Genomic DNA, 18411 nt, shown 5'->3' on the forward strand with positions numbered 1-18411 from the left:
AATAAAAGGAATACTGTCATATAATAAAGCCATTGTTTGAATTTCATAAGTGAAGTGACTCCTAAATTCAAAATATTTTGTGGCAAATCTGGATAAGGACTTGAGCCTGATTACAGAGTTCATATTTCTTTCTATGACACCATGCTCATAATATTAGACCAAGAAGTTGTCTAGTGGCTTTAAAACATTATGTAGGAGCACGTGGGTCTGAAGAATTCTTCCTGATGTTATTGTACGTGGTTTCCTTCTGCTTCCTTTTTAGATAATGGTATCCCTGATCTCTGTCTGTTATGAAGCTAATGCCTGGTCCTGACATCTCTAAAAATGGAAAACTGTCCCGTCTATAACCCTCACACTATGGAATTTTGAGGTGTGTGTTTGCATGTGTGTTCACGTTGCGTGTGTGTGCTTATATTTGTGAGTTTAGTTCTATGTACCCTTGCATTCTTTGCAGTGCCATCACTGTTTCTTGTAGAAAATTTTAGAAGTACTTGGCTGTATTTAACAACCCGAAGATCCATACCCCAAATGAGAAAGGGGAGGAGCTTATTGGGAGAAACAGCCAACACAAAGATGCTTGTAGATTTTCGTGTTTGGAAGCCATTCTGGAGGATCTCACATCAGAGGCTAAGGATCTGTTGGAGACTGACCAACATCAATAGTTCTGCAGTCCTCTTGTCACTTGGGGTCTCCTGGGTGAGGAATGAAATAGGAGATGCTAAATCCTGCAAAGAAGACCCAGAGTCCACAGAGAAAAATGGGAGAAATGCAACAGCAGTCCTCTTTCTAAGGCCTGGAGACTGTAAACAACCATTAGACAATCCCAGGGGGGTGGAGATGGAAACCCAAATCTCAGAGGATTTCCCAGGAATCTGGAACCTCTTATTTCAGCTGTCCACAAATAGGTCTCCCTCTTGTATTTTCTTATCAACATCACATATTTTCTTCCATGGCACTTAATTTTATTTGTAATTGGATGCTTTTTTAAAATTATTTTATACCTGCTACTAGACTGTTTTTGATGAGGGATAGCCTCATGCAGATGATGAATGTTCAGCAGATGTTGAAAGAACTGAAGCAGAGAGCTAGTTCTTCATGAAAAAGCTCCATGATGAACAGAAGAGTAAAAGCTATGTGGAGTGGGTTGAAAGTGAGCCGGTCTGATTTGATTTTAGAGCTATCACTTGCAAGCTTCAGGACTTTAGGCAAATTCCTTGATTTCTGTATCCAATTCTCCACCCAGAGAGGGAACAAAAGGTATTTCATGGATTGCTGCTGAGCATGGGCGATGTAATCTGTACTTAATGCACTTGCTGGGGTTGCTGGCAAAAAGATAACACCGGAAATGGATGTTTACGGACTTGGCATGCTTTATGGCACCATCACTTCCTCTTCCTCCTCCTTTGAGGGATTTGCTGTGGGTGTTTTGAACACTGGAGCACTACAGTGAAAGTTTGTGTGACAAGCACAAACTTCAGGTGACAAACAAAGCAGGTGCATGTTTCTTTTTTTCCCTGAAATATCTTCTGCGGATGCCCAGAAATTCCCACCATCCTGTTCCATCTTTTAGACAAGGGTTTGAACCATCTGTCATCCTATGATTCATTGAATGTAGATTTATTAAGATTCTATAGTTGCTTAGGCACTGAATAAGGCCCTGAATGAGCATACAACTGAATTGAGTGAGTGCTGAGTCTCAGAACTTAGTTTGAATGTGTCAGTCCTAGAAGGACCGGGAGGGAATGTTTATTTGCACGACACTGTAAACAATCGTAATCATAGCTTTGTGGTAGGTTCACCACCTGTAGAAACCTCACTTGATATCTACAGGTATGTTGAAGAATAGATTTAGTCATTCATATTTTACAGATAAAGAAGCAGATACTGAGTAGCCAAGGGATGGTGACACAAGGGTTTGAACTTCTGTCGTGATTCACAGTCAGAATTTGCTCTCTCCTCTGCAGTCTAGAATTCAACCACTTTTAATGGTCTAGTTGACTTGTGAAGTGGTAAATGGAAGTTTTATAATTTACTTTCTTTTGTTAAAACTTACCTATAAATGATTATTTGATAAACGTAGTTTTGTAATAACTGATAACAATAATAGGAGATCCTAAAAGCTAGAGGTTTACTGGTTTAGGGCCCCATTGCATTACTGGGAAGGAGATATGAATATATTCTCAAAACGTAGTAAAAATACTGCAAAGACCACCTGCAACTACAATAGAAACCAAGTTATTTTGGCAAAAATCTGTAATCCCAGGACTGGGGAAGTTGAGACAGAATTGTGCAATGGAGGCTGTCGAATAGGATCCTATCTCAAATAAATAAATGAATATGTAAGTAAATAAATAACCAAAATATTAAAGTCAGAATCCAGTTTTAATTACGCTATTAAACTCATTGACCTGGAGCTGCTTAAAAATCAAGACATATTTGCTATTATATTTATTTGTTTGTTTACTTATTTATATTCAGGGTCTTGTTGTGTAACTCTGGAACTCTCAGTGTAGTCCAGGCGAACCTAGACTCATGGCAGTCCCCCAGTCTCAGCCTGCTCAGTTTTGGGATTATAGCGTGTGTTATTTACTATACCTGGTGGACGCTATGTTTTCAAATGTAAAGAAACTACTCAGTTATTCTGTTTGGCCAAAGTACTACTACTTTAATACTAATTTAATATCAGATCTATTTCATTTGGTTCCTTGAAAATAGATATCTGTCACTTTATTTTAAAGACAAGGTCTCATGTAGCTGAAGCTAGCCTTGAACTGCTTACCTTTCTGTCCCCATCCCCAAATATATATGCATGTGCCATCATGCCAGGTTCACTGATTCATCCTGAATATATTTGTTTATCTGGGGCTCAGCTCAATTTGTGGCATCTGGTAGAAGCACAATGATGTTAGCTGGATGAGTGTGAAAAGTTCCCATCCAGAAAGATTCTCTTGGGACCACCATATTGGAATGGGGGTTGGCATGAGATGCAGTGAAATTTGTCACTGTATCCAAGATTCCCACTTAGATTTCTGTGTTTGTTTATTAATAAATCTTATTTCTAGGGAGAAAAATGCCAAAATTTATTTCAGTTAAAACATAAAAGAGAGTATTCTGTCTTAAGTCATATGGATATTACCCCTAGGATTTTATAGCTACAACTCTTTGAGGGAAAGTTAAAGCAAGCTTGGGGCTACTGAGTAACTCAAAGGATGACTGTAAAGCTCGACTGTCATCAGTGAAGCCTCTCCTTGCAGTTGATGGTAATTGTCACAGAGACTCACAACTGAACAAAGCGTAGTGAACAAGAGACTTTATCAAGCCTTCTCCTCAAGTCTCACAATCCATGTGGAAGAGGGAGCAGGGAGATTTTTAAAGAGCTACTTCACGGAAGCAGTAGTTTTGAGACACAACATGTCAGTATGCAAACTCACAATGACTGTGACAGCATGTATAAGCACGTGCAAATGTGCTTAAGTCAGACAAAACTTGAGCATGGAGGAGAGTTGAGAAGACAAAGTCTCTCCGAAAGTGGTAGCTGCTAGGACAGGAAAAAAAATTCATTTTCTTCAATGGAGTAACACTGTTATGTTCCAGTGTAGGTCCCCTGAGCAGTTGACAAACATACACTGGACTCTGTGTTTGTTTTATTTTGGTGTATCTATTGTTGTTTTTGTTTGCTCTGCTTTGTTGTTTAAAAGAGAAAGAAAAAGTTGGGCAGAGAGGGTAGTAAGGAAGGATCTGGTAGGAACTGGGGGAGGGAAAAGAAATAACCAAAATGTACTGCATACATTTTTCAAAGAATAAGTAAAAAAAATTAAAAGTTACAAGTAGCCAATACTAATTTTACTAAAAGCAACCAATGTTATAATAACTATTATTATTATTTTTTAAAAGATTTATTTCTTTTATGTAAGTATACTATAGCTGTCTTCTGACAAACCAGAAGAGGGCACCATGTCTCATTACAGATGGTTGTGAGCCACCATGTGGTTGCTGGGATTTGAACTGAGAACCTCTGGAAGAGCAGTCAGTGCTCTTAACCACTGAGCAATCTCTCCAGCCCCTATAATAATTATTAAGAAAGCAATAAAAGATTAGGCTTCTGCCAAGCCTACAGTACATATTATTTTTATCTTAAATATAACATTGCGAACTAAGTTACATTTAACAAATATGAAGACTGGTGTCAGAAAGACTAAATTATTGTACATGAGACCACATACACATTAAGTGATAGGGTCAACTTAAAATTGGTTCTAACATACAATTAAATTATTTCCCCAATGTATTGATATCTGATCATTAAGATTTTCTTACTCAGAACTTACATTTTATACCTTAAACTGAACCACTGAAGAATGGTTTTGGGCTTTGCCCAAATTTGTAAAATAAAAAGCCAGTTCAGGCATGGATCAGATTGGCTCTTGTTTAAATGAGAAGCATTCCCTATAGGCTTAGGCATTTGAAACCTTGGCACCCAGTTGGTGGCACTGTTTGGAGAGGCTATGGGGGAGATGTGACCTTGCTGGAGGAAATATGTCATTGGGGGTGGGCTCAGTGTATTTAAAGTCTTGCTCTTCGTTCAGTTCTCTCTCTACTTTATGCTTGTGCGTGAAGATGTGAACGAGCCCTCAGCTTCCTGTCCCTGCTTCCATATTCCTGCCTGCCATTATGGACTCTCCCAAAATAAACTCTCTTTCAAGTTGCCTTTTGGCTCAGTGTTTTATTACAAAACAAAGCACAAAAGGAACCAACACAGCTCTATTTGTTTATTTTCCATCAGCTTACCTCTTAGACATAATTGTAGCCTCTGATCACAATATATAATGACATATACTAATTTTAGATATTTAATTGGTATGAGGTTAAACATACTTTAAATATTGCAATGTTTCTGAACTTGAGATAATTTTAAAGTCGCAGGTTTCCTCTTTATGAGGGAAATGATTTAGAGTTTGAAACATGTTGGTGGGGAAGACTGAGAGCCATTAGTCATTAGCCACTTTGGCACAACTGTGGTCCAGAAACAAAATGGGAATGCTCTCCAAGGATCAGTAGCCAAAGCACTCCAAGAAGTTTCTTCAAGCTTCTTGGACTACTCATATTTTTCCCCTTTTCCTTTTCAGAAAGGAAATCAGAATTAATTGAAAACTTTACACATGCCAGAGGCTGTCCTAAGCACTTCCAAATATATAGTAGTAGCCCATGCTACTAATCTCAAGGCATAACTTTCGTATTCCAAGCCTTACAGGACTTGTTCAGAGTGACTGGGCCATATACATGGCCAAAGCTCTCCCATTTACACTGTATTTCTTTCTGTTGGAAAGCAATTTTGTTTTGGATAAAATAGGCTGCTGACTGTTCACTACTGCTATGTAGACTGCTTGAATTCTGATTCACATAACCCATATGGGTCCTAATAAGATTTGTATTAGTCACTCTTCTCATTCTTGTGACAAAATACACCACGAAAAGAATTTGATAAAGGGTTACTCTCTCTCTGGTAGAAGGTTCAGTCATGGCAGGGAAGGCATCACAGTAGGAATATTAGATGGTTGGTCATCACGAATGGAAAATTGGGAGAGATGAGTGTTGGTGCCCATTGAAATTTCTTGCCCTATCTTTTATTTGTATTGAGTGTTGGACCCACATTCACAGGATAGTGGTGTCTACATTCATGGTGGATCTTCTCTTTTCAGTATAACTTCCCTAGAGTGCCTTCACAGACATACCCAGAGATATGTCTCCTAGATGATCCTAAACTGAGTCAATTTGACAATGAAAATGAATCATCATGAGAATCATTAAGCAGTAAGTGGGTATTTGAAGACATTAGGTATTTTTTCCTTGTGTTAAAAGTGCTGTTGATGTTTTAAGGAGACCATAAAGATATACATTTAAATATTCATATATGGAATTATAGCATGCCTTAATGCATTGGAACTAATCCATTGGAGGGGGTAGATAGAGAGTGCTAGATGATAAATCAAGTGTTCTTGATAATGATCCTTAGAGCCAGTCAAAGAACATGTGGAGATTCCTATTATCATTTTCTGCTACTATGTATACTTTCAACATAATAGGAAACATCTCTGTTGTATGATTGGAGATTGGGTAGAGAGGGGCCCTCCAGTTTGATTAAGACTTCCATTGAGTAGCTATGTGAACCTGGACAACATTTTCCCTTCCTGAGACACACTTTTTCAGTTATAGAATGAAGCTTACCTTAAAATACTTACCTGCTAGATCTGCAAGGTGGAATCAAGGAAGCCATGTGCAGAAATAGAAATACCCAGCACAGTTGCTGGCACAAGCTAAGTTCTTTACAAAATAGCTGACTAATAGTACAAGGTACAAACAACTTCCGATTTCAGTTCTCTCCAAATACTGCCCAAGGAAAGCTTCCAGTAGTCACATGAATTCAGTCATGGCTCACAGCCAAAGTTGAATGATAGAAACCTTCTATGTATGCTGTCTTCTACCAACACCTCTTTGGAAGAGAGTCAATGTTCCAAGTTTTCCCTATGTTCTAGGTTATCTAAGTCTATGTTTCTTTCTTCTGATGATTACCCTTCCCAGTTTACATGGCAGTTTTTAGTATCCAGACAGCAATTTCTGCCGCAATGTTTTGTTCAATGAACCATACAGCATTTTGTCTTATTCCTTAAAGCCAAAGCCAGCTTATGGAATGAGATCACTACACTGTTTTATTCTCCCATTATTGTTTCAAATATGTCTTGCCAGGTTTTCCTTTCCTATCCTATGGTAATATTTTGGACTAGTTTGTATTTATATTAAAATTATTTTCATAACAGTTTTGTCCATCTATGTGTGCTGGGGAAGGGTTGTGGGGATTGAACTCAGGTTGTCAGTTTTAGCAGTGAATGCCTTCATCCACTAGCCATCTTGTTGGCTCCTGGTCTACAATTTTTCAGGTTACTTTGGAGACAGCAGAAAAGTGGTTGTTTCCAGAAATTAAAAACATTAGTATCCTTTAGACATAAATTTGTGCTTTGTATCCACTTTGGTTTCTCTTTTTTGGCATAATTTTATTTGTTTTTGATTTTCTGAGACATGGCCTCATTCTGTAGTTCCAGCTGGCCTAGAACTCACTATGTAGATGAGGCAGCATTCAAGAGAGTCTTCCTGTCTCTGACTCCCGACAGGTGTGGACTGTCCTGTGTGCTTTACAGGTGTGCATTGCCACGTCTGCCTCCCAGCCAATTTTGATGTAGTCATGGAGAAATAGAAATGGGCTTTGCACAAAAAAGAAAGAAAGAAAGAAAAAAGAAAAAAAGAAAGAAAAGAAAAAGAAACGGGCTTTGCTTTGTTCTCTCATTTGTTCTGGACAGGAGGTGAGGGAAGAGGTTGACACAAGAAACAGGCAAGACCTTAAATGATGGTTCCATAGCATCCTGGACATTAGTGTTCTGGAAGTCAGATCCGTGCTATTTCTCACTCTTCCAAGGTGTTTGAGGAATAACACACCTTGAGGGGTAATGCACACTCGATTTACTAATGACTCTTATTCTACTGGTCTCTGGTGACAGGTCATCTGAAGAAGCCAGGTGCTTATCAGATGTAGTTGCTTTTCTCTAGTATCTTCCAGTTTTTCAGGAGAGTGGCTGTGAGCACAGTGATTATAGTATGTGCCCAGATCGGTCAAGAGTGGACAAAGATAGTTTTGGTTAGCAAGTCCAGACTAGGGTTCCTAAGAAAGGATCAGATTTTAATTATCGGTGCTGTAGACAGCTTAGGAGCCACCATTTCCACTCTTCTCACAGGAAACTTGTCCTGACTGCCTTAGGAGGTACAGAGCTGGACTACACAGACTCTCTGTGGGTGTGGGCATCTATAGGACTTTTGTTTTTTTTGGAAGCTGTGCTGTGCTGTGCTTTCATGGTTTAGGTTTGAATCCAAGAGAAGAAAGAACAGTTACAGCTCTAAGCCTTTTACCTTAGTGGGTTGAAAATCCTATTTCTAAATGGTCCTTGATAGAACTAGCCTGTGGGCATGAAACATGGCTGCCTTTCTTCCCACAAAGGCCTCTCTGTAAGTAGAGACATTTGCTCTACTAGGAAATGTTTGTGGGCTCAGGTTCTTCAGCCACATAGGAAATCTCATAGAGATGATGTAGATAATTCTTAAACATTTGGTGAGTTAGGCTTTCCTGTCAACTTTTGGTGAGTGAGTCGTTCTTCTTCAGACATGTATGAATGTTTTGTCTTCATGTATTTCTGTTTGCCTGGTCCCTGTGTAGGTCAAAAGAGAACACTGGATTCTCAGAGTGGATTTCTTCTTCCTTCCTTCCTTCCTCCCTTCCTTCCTCCCTCCCTCCCTCCCTCCCTCCCTCCCTTCCTTCCTTCCTTCCTTCCTTCCTTCCTTCCTTCCTTCCTTCCTTCCTTCCTTCCTTCCTCCTTCCCTCTCCCCCCCTTCTTTGGAAGGTTTCTCTGTGTAGCCTTGGCTAGACTCCCTCTGTAGATAAGGCTAACCTTGAACTCAAAAATCCGCTTGACTTTACCTCAGTGCTGGGATTAAAGGCTTATGTCACCAGGCCTATTATTTTAGTCAAAGTCATAAAAACAAACAGAGAAAAAACAAAAAACAAAACACAACAAAAAGAGGAAGGTTTGCTTGAAGCTATGTGTAGTTTATTTATGTATAGGCATAGTCTCTCTATGGACCTGCAGTTGTGGTGGACAGAGGACAGAAAGACTGATTTTCGCAGATATAATCTCCATGTAGAATCTTTCACAAGATCAGTGTCTTGATTCCTCAGTTACCTTTTGAAAAACCGAAGTTAAACTAAGATTCTAAAGCAAACTGATAATAATAATCTCATTTTCTTCACAGGGTACAATATGTAGAGTATGTTCACAAATTCGTCAAACTCTCACTAACCCCTAATTAATCAGGCTGGGTCAAATTTTTCACTGGAGGAAATTAAAACTCAGAGAAGTGAAGTTACTTCTCCAAGGCTGCACCCTGTGGTGCCCAGAGTATAGTTTTCACAACCAAAAGACATTTCTAATTAGTCCTATAATTAGTCCTGACCCCACGCTATCTTCACCCCATAGTTCACCTCCTGGTCTCGTTAAAGCAAGTTTCCTGGCTGAGTTCTTCAGAAACAAAACAAAATGCTAATACACACATTCTAATACAAGATCCCTTTGCAAACAGCATTAGAAATATAGTTCCACAAAACTTAGTAGACACAGTGGCCTTGACCACAGGACCAAATACACTTATGATAAATATGAAAATTTGAACTGTGGGTGAGTATGGAATGCAGTTGATCATTTCTCCTCTAGAAATGTTTCTAGAGAAGTCTTCGAGGAAAAGTAACCATCAAAGCTTTGAAGAACTATCTTCAAGAAATAAGTTCTATTATGTCCTTACTATCAGCTGTTCACCATCATTTCCAAGTATGCAAAATGGGGACCTTTCAATATACGCCATCTTAATGGGATTTCTACAAGCACTGATTTATTATATATCAATTGCTCTAAAATAGTTTTTAAGATTTACTGACTTTTATTTTATATGTGTAAGTGCTGCCTGCATGTATGCATGTATACTGTGTTCATGCCTAGCATCAGAAGAGGGGAACAGATCCCTTGCAAATGGAGTTGCTGTGGACAATTATGAGCTACCATGTGAACTAAACCTGAATCTTCTGCCAGAGCAGTCTTAACAGCTAAGATATATCTTCAGGCCCTTCTCTAAAGTATTTTTTTTTTTGCTGAAAAATTTAGTAAATAATCTACAGTGAAGATAGTGAGGGTTTATACCATGAGTGTATGTGTTGATCTACCTGTATGTGCATATCTTTCCTCTGTCACCTCTGTTAGAGGGCTGCCCTTTGCTCATGGCCTATTTACATTTGACTGCACTTCTACAACCCTCAGCAACAGAAGGCTTTGGGAGTCAAAGCCCGATGTGCACATATTCTGCATGCATCACTACGGTCTTCATTTCTGCCATTTTCTTGGTATTATGTGATGGGCATTTTCTTGATGGACAAAGCATACGCAAGTGACTGAGACAGAGCTGGCACAAGAGGTGAAGTCCAGTGCTTCCTGCAGTGTCGTACAGGTGTGAGAGGCACCTTGGAAGAAACCACAAAGAAAGAAATGATTCTATTAAATACACCATTGCGTCACTGGAGTGGGAGACGGCTGGCCGTCAGTTGAATGTTGTCCACATGAAACTTTGGATTTCGTAGTACAAAGTATGTCTTAAGTCAATAAAAGATTTTTTTTTTCAATTGGATGCAGAAACACAGCTCTAAGTTAGGACACTAAGTGTGTTAGCATCGTTTCTCTCATGTTACACCCATGACAGTACCTGGCACATGTGCGTGTTAACAATAACTCTGCTCCCAGCCTGGTTCAGTAGGACAAACATTCTTAAAAAAATACAGCCGAGCACACCTAAGCTAGAGTGGGAGAAATAATGAAATGCAGACTGAGAAGGGGGGCAGGAAGAGGGGGATGGGTGTCAAAGAAGGTCTGCATGGGGAGAGATTGCTTACTAGATGCTAACTATTTCAGTTGCTATATGTACATTTGTACAGTTGACCTCAGCACTCTTACAAGGTAATATTAAATCCTCTATTTACAACTAAGAAAATCAGCACAGAAGATTGGAACCAAAAATCCTACTTCATACTCATCTTGAACTTGTATGGAAGCCTCAAAATGGAGGACCAACATTTGTCAATGGTAAAGGGAGGAAAAGATGTTCCTTAAGTCTGTAGATTAGAAATCACTTACATGCCCCAGTAAATAGGGGAAGAAGTAGAAGAAAGGGAAAACAGCCCGTAGAACTGTTAAAAACAGTAAGGTTAGCGTGCGCGCGCGTGCGCGTGCGTGTGTGTGTGTGTGTGTGTGTGTGTGTGTGTGTGTGTGTGTGTGTGGAAAATATGCAAATAAGTTTTTGATTTACTAGGAAAAAGCTGTTTGGATTTTCTTTTAAACTATGAAAGAAAGCCCTGAGAGAAAAAAATGAAAGAGTAAAATCTAAAAGTCTCCTCCCACAGATACGGGTTGAAAGATTAGTCATGGGGTGAGTTTGAGTAATAGGGTGGGTGTGAGGAGGGTGTGTTTTGGAAGGTAGTGAAGAGTAGCAATGTTGGAGTATAACATTTAATCCTTTAACAAGGCAGGGCTCTTGAGCTGTTTTTACTAAATTCAGTGTAGGGTGGTAAGGGAGGACAGAGGCTGTGCTTTTAGGAAGATGCTTCCATAAGTGGTAATTGAGAAAAATAAGGTTTTGTCTGTGGGCCTATAATAACTGATAATATTTTCAACTGATCTGTCAACATTGTGTTTTGTGAGAAATATTTTTAAAAAATGATTGTTTTTTTCTAGACAAGGTTTCTCTGTATAGTCCCGGCTGTCCTGGAACTCTGTCTGTAGATTGGATTGGCCTGAAACTCAGTGATTCATCAACGTCTGCCTCTTGAGGGCTGGGATTAAAGGCATGTACCACCACTGCCTGTCTTTAAAATGAAATATCTTTAATTAAGAGACCCAATTTCTAATTTTATAAAGGCTAGCAACTATTGTATTATCTATCTTGAGATCGAGAGCCACTTGGTGGATGAGAGCACTCTAGGTTTTAATTGTAATTTGAACAAAAGAGTATAAAATGCTCACCCAGACATTGTCCAACAAGTCATGGGAAATAATGGCTATTATCATATGATTTATCAAAAGTAAACAATCGTTGGTTACATATCAGACCGTCTCTGTAAGGCTGGCACTGAAGCAAGACAATGGAGATACCCAGAAAAAGAAACTTACCTGTTTCGTGTGCGTTAAGGTAGCTAACATTTATAGAGCATCTCTGTAATGTATTCACAGGCTCCTTATTATTAAAGCGTCAATAAGTTTTAAGATTCCTAAATAATTCGCTATTCCATTTTTTGTTTCATTCATTAAGTAGTTTCTAATGCATTGCCAAGATCCTTCACCTAGCAAAGTTCTCAGTGAATCGAACCAGGAAAGGAAAGCCATCATTAGAAGCAAACCATTGGGAAACGCAGTGTTGTGGTCCCTTCCCAGTGGGACCACATGAACATAATTCCATAGCTTTGAAGACCAGATCTAAGTAAATACAGTGCATAGCTGTCGTTGTCTATGTTTATCTTTCCTTGTTGACCTGTCAATGTCAAGTCTAGATATAGACAATATAATTACTCTTTCTGCTTATTAATAAGCAGTTTTATAGTATCTTACTATATTTTATTTTATCAAATTCCCTTAGAAACATGTTTGTTTTACAATGAGAGTCACAAATGGGATGGATTCAGATGGGAAGGGAAGGGGAGAGGAATTGGGAGATGAAGAGGGAGGGGAAACTGTAATTAGAATATATTATGTGAGAAAAAAATCCATTTTCAATAAATAGAAAGAAAAGTCAATAAAAGAGTAGATTGACATGCTATTCTTGTCTTTTAGGTTGTAAGCCTAGTTTTTAATGGCTGAGCAATCTCTCTAGCCCAGTATTCTACTTTGAAAATAAAAACCGATGTATAATTTACTAATTATAAATATTAAATTATAAAATATTCTTTCATATATAATATTTAATTTTAGTAAAAATGTATTAAATTGTGTGTGTGTGGTGTATGTGTGTGTGTGTGGTGTGTGTGTGGTGTGTGGTGTATGTGTGTGTGTGTGCTGTGTGTGTGTGTGTGGGGGTGTATGTGTGTGTGTGTGTGGTGTATGTTTGTGTGGTGTATGTGTGTGTTTGTGGGTGTGTGGTGTGTGTGTGGTGTGTGTGTGTGGTGTATGTGTGTGTTAGTGGGTGTGTGGTGTGTGTGTGGTGTGTGTGTGTGGTGTATGTGTGTGTTAGTGGGTGTGTGGTGTGTGTGTGTGGTGTATGTGTGTGTGTGTGGTGTAAGTGTGTGTGTGTGGTGTATGTGTGTGTGGTGTAAGTGTGTGTGTGTGTGGTGTATGTGTGTGTGTGTGGTGTGTGTGTGGTGTGTGGTGTGTGGTGTGTGTGTGTGTGTGTGTGTGTGTGTGAGATGCCTGTATTCCCATCTGTTTGTGTGTATGCACATGAAGGTACATGTGTTCACGAGCACACATGTGGATATCAGATTGATATTGGACGTCTTCCTCTATTGCCCTCCATCTTCTTTGTTGAGACAGGACCCTTCACTGATCTCAGAGTCCACTGACTGAGCTTGCTGGTCAGTCACCTCCAGAGAGCTGCCTGTCTCTGCCCTCATCAGTGCTAGGCTGATGGATGTACACCACTGTACCTGGAATTTCTATGGTTGCAAAGGATTCAACTTGGGTTTTACACTTCTGCAGCAGGCACTTTACCAATTGAGTCATCTCCCCAGTTCCCCCAAAGACACTTAAAACAGAATTAATTATGCATATGGTCTTCACAGAAATTATTGACTTACTTTATTTGAAAGTTACGCGCAAATATTCAGTTAAGAAATATTAGTTTCTGCTATGAAATATATGTAGATATTGTAGAAATACTATAAAGCTCACTAAAACCTTGATTTCATACTGTTCAGAAAGTCTTAAAGGTGATAGTTTTTCTTATTTTTTTGTCTTTTTTTTCCGGAGCTGGGGACCGAACCCAGGGCCTTGTGCTTGCTAGGCAAGCGCTCTACCACTGAGCTAAATCCCCAACCCGATAGTTTTTCTTAAATACCATCTACGTTATTTGTGTTAGAGGAATGGACTAGATAACTATGAGGGAGATAGAAACAGCAATCATTCTTTGGCATTACACATCTTTTCTTTGTTTTTCAGGTTGTGATAAACGTATGATATTACATAAAACTGAGATAGACAAAGTCAAACCTTAGATTTTCTGAATAAGTTCCCTTCTTTGTGTGTTTGCATGTACATGTGTGAGTGTACATGTCTGTGCACATATGCATGGAAGTCATGGAAGCCATACATCAAACTCTATCTACCCCTTGTTTTCTTTTCTTTGTTGTTGTTGTTGTTGGTTTCTGTTTTTGAGGCAGGATCTCTCACTGGGATCTGGAGCTGCCTCATTAGGCCAAGATGGCAAGTCAGTAAGTTGCAAGGCTCAGCCTGTCTCCACCACCCCAGTCCTGGGATTATAAACATACACCCTTTTACCCAGGTGTTCATGCAGGTGTTAGGGTCTGAATGTGGAGTGTCATATTTGCATATAAGCACTTCACCAACTGAACCATTGCTAAACCCCTATGAACGCAATTTAATTCCCTCTATAAAAACAATTGTTTTACATTCCCAGTAATCACAAATCTGAGGTGCACAGAAACCACTCTGTATGACGAAAATGACCTTTTGGAAGGGCCTTAACACACTGGGCTTAGCAAGAAGAAATTGCACGTTTGCTACTGATCTCGATGCTGGAAGCCATTCTACAAAACTCCTTTGGGAGTCCCTCTGAACAGTTCAGAATCCACATGTGTATACAGCTCCACTAAACACAACCCTCCTGGTCATGCTATTCTATCTAGAAAATCCTGTATCAGAAGGTTATTAATATTCTTGGGCGTGTTTTTCAATTACAGAACAAGCTCACATATTCCTAGGCCCTTAGCAGCCACAGGTCTCTGGGTCTCCATTGAGGCTACCTGGTATCAAGAACAGTCTGGGACAAAATTCCAACATCACAGCTAATTAACTGAGAAAATATATATATATATATGTATATGTATATATATGTTTATGTTTTATATATAAAACATATCCAAGACAGAACTCTTCCCCTTTTAGATTGAACGTCATCTAAGACTGTTTATCTCCTTTTGTGAATGGAAAAGCACCACCAAGGCCTTCCTCTGCCCTGTACCACCTTGCATCTCCCTTCCCCCATGTTTCATCATCTGGGGGATAGGAATAGCTGGCATTGCCTCCTGGGGACATTTGTGCTGGTTGTAGCTGTCTTCCTGAGTGTCTGGGAGATTATATTTTTGGAGAAAGAACAGGAGGGCCAAGATTATCTCTTAAAGGCATGGAACTGTGTGTAGGCACTCTAGAAATATTTTTATGGATGAAAAGGGGGAAAAATGAGAAAATTGGGGGAAGGGTGGAGCAAAGGATAAGGAAACGATGAGAGAATTCGGAGGGTGGGGAGGGATGAAGCGGGCTATATATGTACTATGGCTCTTGTTCAGTTAACGAGTGAAGGAAGCTGCGTAGAGGGAAGAGCATACCACCCCAAAGAAAAGCTGTGTGCATATGCATGCATGCATACTCGAAAGCTCCAAAGGGGTCACGGGGCCTCATTACCCTTCTCTCTAACCCCACCAAGCATTCTCTCCATAGCCTTTCTGACCCACCCCACAGCAGGTGACTTCCCCTGGAGGATTTCCACACAGCCTGGAGATGCACATCTCTGACTTGGCTCCTGCCTTCCAGGAGCCCGGGGAGTTGGCAGAGTCCACTGTATGTTTATCCTGCAGCTCCTCTGCTCCACAACATTCCCATTCCTGCAGCTGCAGCAGCTTGGGAGGAGGCTAGACTGGCAGAGGGGTGGGGATGGCACCTGCAGTATCTCTGTAGCCTGGAGCCACTGAGGGATTCTGGGAGTGGAGCCAGGAGAAATGGATCTACCCCAGGCAGGTCTCATACAGGATCTACCCTTGCCTCTGGTTTGCTGATGCCTCCCAGAAACACTAAAGGTCTTAAATAAATTGAGATGCACAGAGTGCCAGGGAGAGTAGACTAAAAGTCAAAAGGGAAAACAAACATAACGCAATGAGGCGGGTTTCTTAGAGGTGAGGGGCAATGGAGAGCGTAAAAGCCCCTCCTCACCCAGCAAGACCATCTCATGCCAAATGAAATGAGCACGGCACATACATCTGAAGACCACAGCAGTATCGCTGAGAATGCTGAACACTGCAGAGGAGAAGAGAATGTTTGCACTCAACATGACTTTTTTAATTGTCCCATAGGCCGGAAGTTAATTGGTCTCATCTAGTTGCATGGCTGTGGGCCTCATTTCCAAATCTGTAAAACAAGAGCTTTAGAATAGATGGACTATTCTATAAAGGGCTCTGGCTGATTTTAGCTTCTATACCTGTCAACCTAGGAGCCAGAGAATCTGAGGCACAGCATCAGCGATGTTTAATACGTGACTCTCCCATTTCCTCTGCCATCTATTTACCCATGCAGAGCAACACACACACACACACACACACACACACACACACACACACACACACACAGAGGTCACTGAACCAATGCCAACTCAGGGATGGCAATAAGTATGGCTCAAATGTGACCACGATTGGTCTTTCTGCCCTGGAGTAAGGAAGAGGAGAGAGGCTGTGTGATGTCTACTTTGGATTTCCAGGGAGAGGCTATTCTCGAATTTTCTAGCCCAAATTTTATGCATTGAAGTAAATCGCATATTCCTTTGAGGGGCTGAAAAATGGCTGGACTGATCAAACCATCGAAAGATGAGCAAAATGTTCCTCTCTTTTGTTTCTTTTATTTCTTACATTCATTTATTTTCATCCCAGAGATCAGATTGACTTTTCTGTGGAAATCCAGTACACAGCAGCCCCTCTTCTCTTGTCTGCCTCATACCATTCTGCCAGTCTGCTTCAATGCAGCATTTTCTGGGGGTTGTTTAGCTCCCCGATCTTGGTGAGAGGACACTGGTGAGTACGGTCTACAATGATGCAGACCCCACCCCCATGACACACGCAGATGGAGACACTTTAAATGATAATGGGCTAAAATGAGTTTGCACAAGTTTCATTTTAAATTTGTCTCAGCCTAAAATTCTTTTAAACTAAGGGGAAAAATATGTGGATATAAAACTCCCTGGCTTCTCATGCCTTCAAGTGGGATGTGGCTCTCAGACAGTGTGTACTTTGTGCCTTCCACACCCACCAGCAATTCCATCTCAGTTTAGTCTCCAAAATATGGACAGGAGGGCAACTCTGGAAAAATGGATTCCCACTCTGGCATTTCACTGAGTACATTCGCGCAGAGATGAGCTCTCTCCCTCTTCCTGCCTGTGAGAAACATCCCTGCATCTCTACCCCCTGCCCTTACACATTCTCACACCTTGGAGGGTATATTTTGGTAATCTGTTTTTCCCTCAAACAGGGTTTGACCTTGTGAAGACCCCTCTTCCACTTTCCGAGGCAGGAACAACCCAATTTAAGTTAAAAACACAGAACGACCTTTTCTCCTTTAAAGCAACATTTGCAAATGCAACATGCCAAGGGGTGCAGTTCCCAGCCCTGCATTCCGGAAGGCGAATGCGGAATGCAGAGTCAGGTAGCTAGCTAGTTAGGTCTTCATACAGCCACTCTCGACTCTGCTCAAAATCAAAGATGCTGTAGAACAGAGCTTTGCTTTTCTTAACAATTCATCATTGCGACGAATAGGGAAAAGAAAAAGAAAATAGCATTTTTCCAAGTACTAAGCAATATACTTGTGTGCCTAACTCCTTGGGTTTTAAACACTAGCATCCTGCATAGCAACCAATCCCACACCAGCCTCGTCCACTCAGTTTTACTTAGCAAACACCTTTTGTGCTTCTCCACCGTGAAAAAAAAATGGTGCACCAATCCCACGTATAGACAGGTTGGTACTTAACTGCAACCGCTCAATAGTTTTATCAGCAACTGGGAAACTTCACAGTCGTATAATTAGCTACTTAAGTCCGTCTAAGGAAACCTACCTATTTGTAGTCTTATACTGAAAAAGCTCCTAGTCTCACCTGTCTTTAATCTAGCCGAAGTCCCCTGAACACGCCGCATATAAACACTCCTTCCCCCACCGCATTATTCCAAAAGGTCCCCTATGAACCAGCAGCACATTCCGACCCACTAACGTTAACCAAGGCAACTGTCACCATGCATTTAGTAACATCTATGCAAAGCAAAATATGTGACAATAGCCCAAGCATCTCTTGACAATCGGCTGCGCTACACATGCAAAAAATGCAACGAAGATTATATTTTCCACTTACAGTTATAGCGCTGTGCACCGTCACTTAAGGAAAATGATAAAACTAAACAGTTCTTTCAAAAAAATATATATATTTAATTCAGACTAACGGCTAAACCGTCTCTGTGAGTGGTTCTCTCTCGCTTCTTTTCTGGGAGCTCCGGGCTGCTTAAATCCCTCTTGGATTGCGCCTTGCAAGCCCAGTGGCCGCTGCAACACGCTCGGGTGAATCTCTGCTGCAGATTGGGAATCCCATAGAAAACCTAGGGTCCCTGGAGCTGCGTGCGCAAGCGCGCGAGCCTCCACCTCTCTACTCCCCCCGCCCCCTCGTTTCTCCCTCCACCCTCCTCCTGCCGCTCCGCAGCCCAGCCTGGAGAGTTGTGACCAAAAGCCGCTTGGCGATGGCGCATGCTCAGATGCAGGGCTCGGAGTTTTTGCAGATTCCTAGGCTCCGGATTTTAGCAGA

At 40.7% G+C, this 18411-nt stretch overlaps 1 protein-coding gene across 1 annotated transcript in view; it reads right to left on the reverse strand.

The window, feature by feature from the left end:
• Positions 1–18193, reverse strand: part of Vsnl1 (visinin-like 1) — a 123159-nt gene extending 104966 nt beyond the window's left edge. Inside the window, 1 exon segment of the mRNA NM_012686.2 lies at positions 17968–18193. The gene's annotated coding sequence lies outside the window, so the exon portion shown is untranslated.
• Positions 18194–18411: the final 218 nt, after the last annotated feature.

Source organism: Rattus norvegicus, chromosome 6 (assembly GCF_021556685.1).
Source record: "Rattus norvegicus strain SHRSP/BbbUtx chromosome 6, alternate assembly SHRSP_T2T, whole genome shotgun sequence".
Lineage (NCBI taxonomy): Eukaryota > Metazoa > Chordata > Mammalia > Rodentia > Muridae > Rattus > Rattus norvegicus.